Below are 10,010 nucleotides of genomic sequence, written 5' to 3'. Positions count from 1 at the left end.
GTGGTTTTGTCTCTAATAATATTTTATAATATTTTACTATAAAATTGGATTTAATCCTAAATCTGATTTTTTTTCCCTGTAAATTTGGATTTATTCCCTAATATTTATTATTATATATATATATATATATAAGGACCGAGATCTCTGGAGATATGCTGTGACTACAAAGACCCGAGCTGCTTTCTGCAGCAATTCCACATACCCCCTACCCATTCTAAGTACCCCGGATCCCCAAAGTACCCTGGATCCCCAAAGTACCCCGATCCCCAAAGTACCCCGGACCTCGTTGCCCCCGTGCCGCTGACACGTTAAAAGCTCAAACCGATCGTGACCGATGCCGGACCCTGTGCAGGTGGCACGTAAAAAGCACCCAATCCACTCACGGAGTGGTTGGCGTTAGGAAGGGCATCCAGCCATAGAAACTCTGCCAGATTCAGACTGGAGTCTGGAGCGGCCCCTGGCTTCCCAGACCCGGTTGAACCGTCCAACCCGTGCTAGCGCGGAAAGCGGACGTTAAACGATGATGATGATGATGATGATGATGATGATGGATGATGATGATGTGTGTGTGTGCATATATATATGTATATATATATATGTGTGCATATATATATATGTATATATTTAATCAATTTAGGGTAGCAAAAAATTCAATAGAAATTTATCGCTACCAGCGGCCTTTTTAAATTTTCACCTAATTTCTGAATTACTACTGCTTGGCGGTTTGAGTTCTGGCTGCTCTCTCTGGTGGACGAATGGCCTGTTAAGGCCATTCCTAAATTGTTATATTATATATGTATATATATATATATGTATATAAATGTATGTATATATATATACATGCATATATACATATATATATATACACACACACACACACATACATATATATAAACATACATACACACACACACACACACACCACACACACACACACACACATATATATATATATATATATATATGTATATGTTTATATATAAATTTTATATATGTAAATGTATGTATGTATGCATGCATGTATGCATGTGTATATTGAGATGGATAGCACTAAAAGCAGCAGCTGTAAAACTAACCACAGCTTTTTCTTCATCATCAACAACAACAACAACAAAAATATTTAAACACTGAACAAAATGTCAACTGGAAGTTCCATTTCGGATGGAAGCAGTCCGTAAAAGTTTTCACTAATATATCAACTTAAAGAATTTCTGCTAGAACACTTCGTGGGGGGGGATTTTTTTCAACTTTGCCACCTCATTATTCAATTACTTTTTTTCACTTTGCACTGAAAAAAAACTGTCTATCTGCTACATTTACTTACCATTCATCTTTTTATTCTCTTTTCAAAACTCATTCTAAAGCAGTTATGAGATATTTCCCCATTTCTTGAATTATAGAGATTTGTTATGTTGTTTATGGGAAAGTGTTACAACTGAAAATTAATCTTGACATTGTTTGACTCAATGTTTTACTCAATTTGATTTCTTTTGGCATGTCATTATAGTTTGTACTTCGAGAACAGATGTTACAACGATAATCTACTAGAAATACCTATATTGTTAGGGGATGTAGGTAATACCACCGTATGGCAGGTGAAATTATTGCATCAACACATTTATACTCTGTGTAGGTTGCCTGAATTATGAAAAAAGCAGGCTTTTGGGGGGAAGCATGAGAAACAGATACTTGAGAAGAAGAAGGGGGGGATCTTGGGAACCTGAAGAATTATGAAAACATTTATACATATATACAGTGTCGAGCTGGCAGAAGCGTTAGCGCGCCGGGCGAAATGCTTAGCGGTATTTCGTCTGTCATTACGTTCTGAGTTCAAATTCCGCCGAGATCGACTTTGCCTTTCATCCTTTCGGGGTCGATAAATAAAGTACAAGTTTCGCACTGAGGTCGATATAATCGACTTAATCCCTTTGTCTGTCCTTGTTTGTCCCCTCTGTGTTTAGCCCCTTGTGGGTAGTAAAGAAATAGGTATTTCGTAGTTGTTACGTTTTAAGTTCAAATTCCGCCGAGGTCGACTTTGCCTTTCATCCTTTCAGGATCGATAAATAAAGTACCAGTTTCGCACTGGAGTCGATCTAATCGACTTAATCCATTTGTCTGCCCTTGTTTGTCCCCTCTGTGTTTAGCCCCTTGTGGGTAGTAAAGAAATAGGTATTTCGTCTGTTGTTACGTTTTAAGTTCAAATTCCGCCGAGGTCGACTTTGCCTTTCATCCTTTCGGGGTCGATAAATAAAGTACCAGTTTCGCATTGGGGTCAATGTAATCAACTTAATCCCTTTGTCTGTCCTTGTTTGTCTCTTCTATGTTTAGCCCCTTGTGGGCAGTAAAGAAATACATATTTACTACTATTCAAGTATCAATATCATGTATGTGTTAAGACGGCAACCTGGCAGAACCGTTAGCTCACTGGGCAAAATGCTTTGTGGCATTTCGTCCATCTTTATGTTCCGAGTTCAAATTCTGCCAAGGTGGACTTTTCCCTTTATTCTTTCAGGGTCAATAAAATAATACCAGTTGAGCATTAGGATCATCATCATCATTTATCATCCGCTTTCCATGCAAGCATGGGTTGGACAATTTGACTGAGGTCTGGCGCACCAGACTCCATTCTGATCTGGCAGAGTTCCTACAGCTGGATGCCCTTCCTAACGCCAACCGCTCCGAGAGTGTAGTGGATGCTTTTACGTGCCACCGGTACGAGGGCGAGTTTGGTGGTACTGGCAACGGCCATGTCCAAATGGTGCTTTTTTATGTGCCACCTTCACAGGAGCCAGTCCAGCGGCACTGGCGACGACCTCGCTCGAATGTTTCACGTGCCACCAGCACAAGTGCTAGTAAGGCGACGCGGTAACGATCACGCCCGAATGGTGTGCTTAAACGTGCCATCGACACGAAGGCCAGCTTGTTGCTCTGGCAACGATCTCACTCGTATGGTACTCTTAGTGCTCCACTAGCAACGGAAGCCAGTCACCAAGTTTCTCATCCTCTGAAATGGCTGACCTTGTGCCAAAATTTCAAACCAATATCTTGTATGTATATTAGAGTAGACTGTTGTGGAGCAGAGATGTAAGCTGCAAATAAGCCGAGACTTCAAACCAGTTTCAATTTCCAGTCAAAGACATTTGAATATTTCATTCCATCTATGTCACATAGGCATGGCTGTATGGTAAGAAGTCTTGCTTCTTAACCACATGGCCCTGAGTTCTGTTCCACTGTGCAGTGTCTTGGGCAAGTGTCTTCTATTATAGCCCCAACTCTCACCTATTTCCAAGTAAGATAATATTTTATTGACCAGGCTTGTCTTCACAGAAGTTTGGAAATATAGAATACTTCTTACATGACTTCTTGCTTACAACTGTCACGAGATGTCAAGGCAAGGAGACACACACATGCATGCATGCACACACACACACACACACACACACACACACACACACACACACACATACATATATACACACAGAGGCTTCTTTCAGGTTCTGTCTCCCAAATCCACTCACAAGACTTTGGTTGGCTCAGAGCTATATTAGAAGACACTTCATGCCAAAAAGAAGACAAATGGAACCCAGGAAGCCCTCAAACGGACCAATTCCTATCAAACTGTCCAACACTTTCCGGCATGAAAAACAGACATTAAAAGATGATTAGATGATGATATATATGTATGTGTATCGTCATCATCATCATTATCATCATCATTTAATTTGCCTTTCTCCTGGCTGGTTTCAGTCCCCAACAACTGCCGACACTCTACAAGGTTCAAGTGTGGCCCACAATGGAATACTCTCCCATCTGTGACAGTGCTGCTACATACACTGACATCCTGGATTGTATCCAGAAAAGACCACTCATCTGATTGGCATTCCATCACAACAGACACACTCCACACTTTAATTACAGACATGTTGTCTCCTCTCACTGTCCTTTCTGTCTCTACAAAAACAGTCTCTGTTCCCTGGGGGTGGCTGTCTGCATACCTCCACCACTCAGGCACCCCAACTCACATGCTTCTCTCACTCTCAGCACCCTTGAAGCATCCAAACCCACCTTTCCCAGCTCTAACCTCTATGCCTATTCATTCAATGCTAAAAAATCATCTTTCTGGAATCTGTTCTCCATTCGTTTCTTTCCTACAGTTATTGACCTGTAATAATTTAACCAGAACATTAATCACATCAATCTCACCAGTCTCAGAGGCCTACAGGGGACATGGCTTTTGCCTCTCCCACCAGACTCAGCAAGTACAAAAAAAAAATATCCCAGTGTTGATTTGAAGCAATATTTTTGTTGAAAGAGTGTGCTTGGGAATTACCAAGTTCTTTCTCAGTGTACAGAGTTAGCAGCAGAATGCTATTTGAGTTTTCCTTCCCTAAACTACGTTGATTGACAATTTGGCTCGTCACATATGGTCCCATTCTATCCATACATGAACACTGAATTCACTGAATAACAAGAGGTTATTGGAATGTGAAACAGACTACATTAGATGACTCAGTTGTTCACAGGCCTTTCTTACCTATTTCAGCCCTTCTGAAGCACCCCAATATTTTACAAACTATGAAAAAGGAAGAGGGCAACATTGATGACAAAACTGAGAAAGGGATAATACAATACTCTTTTACTTGTTTCAGTCATTTAACTGTGGCCATGCTGGAGCACTGCCTTTAGTCGAGCAAATCAACCCCAGGACTTATTCTTTGTAAGCTTAGTACTTATTCTATCGGTCTCTTTTGCTGAACCGCTAAGTTAGGGGGATGTAAACACACCAGCATCTGTTGTCAAGCGATGTTGTGGGGACAAACACAGGCACACAAACACACATATACATATATATATACTAGCATTAAAGACCCGTTGCTATGGGCTCGCCCTAGGCAAGAAGTTGAACATTTTTTTGCCCATGAAACTACATGGACCCTAAGTAAGGCATGTGTAAAATTTGAATGAAATTGGTTGTGTAGTTCTCAAGTTTTAGGGAAACACACAGACAGACAGACACACACACATTCTCAGTTTTATATATATAAAGATACATATATACAACAGGCTTCTTTCAGTTTCCGTCTACCAAATCCATTCACAAGGCTTTAGTCGGCCTGAGGCTATAGTAGAAGACACTTGCCTAAGGTGCCACACAGTGGGACTGAACCCGGAACCATGTGGTTCGTAAGCATGCTACTTACCACACAGCCACTCCTATGCGTAATATATATATATATATATGATATGATGGATTTTCTTGTCATGGATGACAAATGAGAGTTCAGTAAAATAAAGCTTTCATGTTCTTTAGATACAAATGTGTCTCATGAGGCTTGCTGGTGCCTTGCAAATCTTTTGGCAAATGAAACAAGCTGAGGACTCAGTTTGCTTGAGTGCTTGTGGATCATTTACTATGTGTTTTCTTGAGTGGACAGCAAGGCCTGCTTTGCTTCATGCCACAAAATCACAACAACAGGCAAGGTTTCCATTTAGAGGAGTGTGTCTTGCCAGTGTGCCATCATGCTTGCAAAAATTTGGTCCCAGTGTTGGAGTCGATTTTGTTCAAATTTTTTTATGTATATGTATATATATATGTGTACTAGCAGTATCACCTGGCGTTTCTTGGGTTTGTTTCGACCCGCTGGGATTGGAATTTTTGAAAAGTAAAAATTTTGCATTATGTAGCTTGTTATTCTCTTCAAGTGAACATTTTTCTGGTTGAAATACACCGAAAAGTGGCGACACAGCAGTGAAAAAATCATAAAAATAGGGATTTTCATAGAAAAAATCACCTTTTTGATGTAAATAATTTTTGCTGTTAACATGGTCCGATTTGAATTTTATCTTCTACGGAAGGAAGAGCAAGCCTTCTTCTATCATACTCTCAATTTTGGTCAACTTGCACCGCAGGGTCTCGGAGGAGATAGTGTTAGTTGAAGGCTACGAAACCTGGCGCACACAGACAACTTCAGCTTTATATAGAGAGAGATAACACACACACATTAATACACATACATACACACACACATGTATGTATGTATGGATGTATGTATGTATATATGTACATCTGTCCACTTCTTGCCATATTTTTATCCTTCACTTCCTACACACTCACACACACACACACACACACACACACACAACACACATACACACTCACACACACACTCACACACACACACACACACACACGCATGCACACACACACACCTTCTTAGCTTACAATTTCTTTCTTTCAACAATTGACAACTGAAGTACGCTCGCAAATTAATACTACGAAAACTTAGCCACAGAAAGTAAATTAAAAACCAATTTACCTTTTCTGTTGAGTTATCATGGCAATTCGACCATCTGATTTCCTTAAATCCGTCTCTTTTCTTCAACTGAACTTAGTTCCTATCGTTTCTTAAAGTCCTTTGTGAAATCTAGGAGTGTTTTTTTTTGTTATTTCTCGAGAAAGTTTTGTTTCTCCAACACTAAAAACTAACGGTAAGTAGACAACAGTCCCAGTACAATTGGTGTAATAGTGTAACTCATAATGTGAGTGGCTAGCATCTACTCACCATATGTCAGTGAATTGTTGGTGTGTGTTTGCAAATGTGTTCGAATGAGAAAGTGAATTGTGTTAGGCGCCTTTTTTACTAATAACAAACACACACGTGTGTGTGTGTGTGTGTTTGAGTGTTTGTATGTAGTTGTTTGAAACGTTGTGTTTGTCACTGTCATATATGTATATGTTTGCGTGTCTATGTGTGTAAAGAGAAAGTAGGAGAAAGTGTGGTAATAGAAGGAGTAAAGCATTTGAAGTGAGAGAGGGAAATCGTAAAATATTGAGTTTTCTCGAATTTTTGCTTAATTGGGGGTCAAATTGAAAGAAATTTATATGCCATGACCCAATTGAATGTACTTCGAAAAATCATAGGTAAATTCCAATTGAAGAAATTGTGTGAGGAGTAAATCGTTATGTATTTATTTGTTTCTGTTTCCTCTGTATTTTTTTTTGAGTAGTGGTTTAAGGTACACTTGCAAAGAGAAAGTAGGAGAAAGTGTGGTAATAGAAGGAGTGAAGCACTTGAAATGAGAGAGGGAAATCGTAAAATATTTAGTTTTCTCGAATTTTTGCTTAATTGTGGGTCAAATTGAAAAAAATTTATATGCCATGACCCAATCGAATCTACTTCAAAAAATCATAGGTAAATTCCAATTGAAGAATTCTATATTGTACAATTGTATTAAAAAGAAACATAGTCACAGGCAGAGAAAATCTGCCTTTTATCATAAGAGATGTATGTAGGCATGTCTCTTCAGTTTTGTGTTTGGTCCCAGTATGGCATCACAAGGCAAACACAAATTGCTGTGTACCGTATATGTGTACTGACATCACTCATGTGAGACATGGACCCTTTACAAACGTCATGTAAGTGTCCTTGAATGCTTTCATCAGAGATGTCTGAGACACATTCTGAATGTTGGCTGGACCTTAAAAACTCCAGATACACAGGTCCTGAGGAAAGCTGATATCTTGAGTATTGAGGTAATGGTGCACAAGCACCAGCTACATTGGACTGGACACCTTATTAGAATGAAGGATAGCAGGATCCTAAAGAGATGCTATACGGGTAACTTGATAGTGTAAAGAGACCCCGACAGAAACAAAGACTGCAGTTTAAGGACTGTGTCAAGTCCTCATTAAAGGCCTGTGATATGCAGGAGACTGACTGGGAGAGCAATGCCTGTCATCACCACAGATGGAGGAAGCAGGTTAAGGAGTAAGTCAACACTTTTGAAAAAGCATGTATTCTGCATGAAGAACTTAAACGTGTTGCTCGAAAGCACACTGCTGGTATAGTGAATGGGGAAAGCTTGGTTTGCAATCTTTGCAGTTGTGTATGTTTGTCAAGAGCAGGGATTTATTAGCCACCAACAGAGCCACAAATACAAAATATAAATTAGTCCTAGAGAGCACAATGTTCCTGAAGGTCAGCAATGGTCTTTCTCGGTCATGAGTGGACGGCCGTCATCATGTATGCATGTTTGTGTTGGTGTGTTTACATTCCTGTGACTTAGCAGTTTGGTAAAAGAACCAACAGAATTAGTACCAGGCTTAAAAAAGTAAAAAAATAATTACTGGGGTCAATTCATTTGACTAAAAATCCTTCAAGGTGGTGCCCCAGCATGGCCACAGTCTAATGACTGAAACAAGTAAAAGATGTGTGTGTGTGTGAATGCACACACAAACCACAATAAGCAATACACATGTTCTTTATCGACTCATCTACCATTTCTATGTTCTCTATTCAGTCTAACACAACTAATTTTAGCCTGTATCATTCCATTTAAAGAGTATACTCTCTTTTACTTGTCTCAGTCATTTGACTGCGGCCATGCTGGAGCACCGCCTTTAGTCGAGCAAATCGACCCTGGGACTTATTCTTTATAAGCCCAGTACTTATTGTATCGGTCTCTTTTGCCGAACCGCTAAGTGACGGGGATGTAAACACACCAGCATCGGTTGTCAAGCAATGCTAGGGGGACAAACACAGACACACAAACACACACACACATACATACATATAAATATATATACATATATACGACAGGCTTCTTTCAGTTTCCGTCTACCAAATCCACTCACAAGGCATTGGTCGGCCCGGGGCTATAGCAGAAGACACTTGCCCAAGATGCCACACAGTGGGACTGAACCCGGAACCATGTGATTGGTTAGCAAGCTACTTACCACACAGCCACTCCTGTGATATGATACGGTTCTAATGCAAACAATAAAATAACAATCCAATGTTGAATCCATTTTCAGAGCAGCTGACAGATCCTTTATAGCTAGGCACCTTACTCCTACACAACCCCCAAACCCTCAAACTGTATGCTTATATCTATACTGGCAAGGAATATTGTTTACAACACCTGGAGGAAATCACCCATTAACCCCAGCTGAGAGGTGTTTACCTACCACCATAAACCTACAAGACAACAATCAAGAAAACAAGGATATCTTTGTGCATCACACAGCTTGAAACCTTCACTTCCAAAATTATAGCTGAGCCTTCATGTAATTTGCCAAGAAAGCACTACTAATTTTGCAGAATCCACCAACCCTCCAGCCCTCAATCGGTATGTTATTGTAACCCTTTGCAGATAAAGCCACTCTCATTTAAAACCACTCATATTTATAAGGCCATTTTCATTTTCTGTTCATGTGGCTTCTACTTTCATACTACATATACTCTTTTACTTGTTTCAGTCATTTGACTGTGGCCATGCTGGAGCACCGCCTTTAATCGAGCAACTCGACCCCGAGATTTATTCTTTTGTAAGCCCAGTACTTATTCTATCGGTCTCTTTTGCCGAACCGCTAAGTAACAGGGACATAAACACACCAGCATCGGTTGTCAAGCAATGCTAGGGGGACAAACACAGACACACAAACGCATAGATATATATACATATATATGACGGGCTTCTTTCAGTCTCCGTCTACCAAATCCACTCACAAGGCTTTGGTCGGCCCGAGGCTATAGTAGAAGACACTTGCCCAAGGTGCCATGCAGTGGGACTGAACCCGGAACCATGTGGTTGGTAAACAAGCTACTTACCACACAGCAACTCGTGTGGTTAAGAAGTTTGCTTTGCAACCATGTGGTTTTGGGTTCAAGCCCACTGTATAGTTATCTTGGACAAATTTCTTCTACTAATAACCCTGGACTGACCAATGTAAATTTGGTTGCTGGAAACTGTGTGGAAGCTCATTGTGTATGTGTGTGTGTGTGTGTGTCTTTGTGTCTATGTTTGTTCTATACTCCACTGCATAACAACCAGTATTGGTTTGTTTACCTCCCTGTAACATAGCAGTAAGTGTGTATATAAATACATTGATAGAAATAATGTATGTATTTAAATACATGGGTGAAGTTTTGAAATAGTTGTCTGGTTAAGTCCCATACTCCATGAGAAAGGAAAAGGATAAGGGAGGGGACAAAAAAATGAAAAGAATG

The sequence above is a fragment of the Octopus sinensis genome, linkage group LG13 (assembly GCF_006345805.1).
Source record: "Octopus sinensis linkage group LG13, ASM634580v1, whole genome shotgun sequence".
Lineage (NCBI taxonomy): Eukaryota > Metazoa > Mollusca > Cephalopoda > Octopoda > Octopodidae > Octopus > Octopus sinensis.
Note: the sequence above shows the minus strand (reverse complement) of the source record.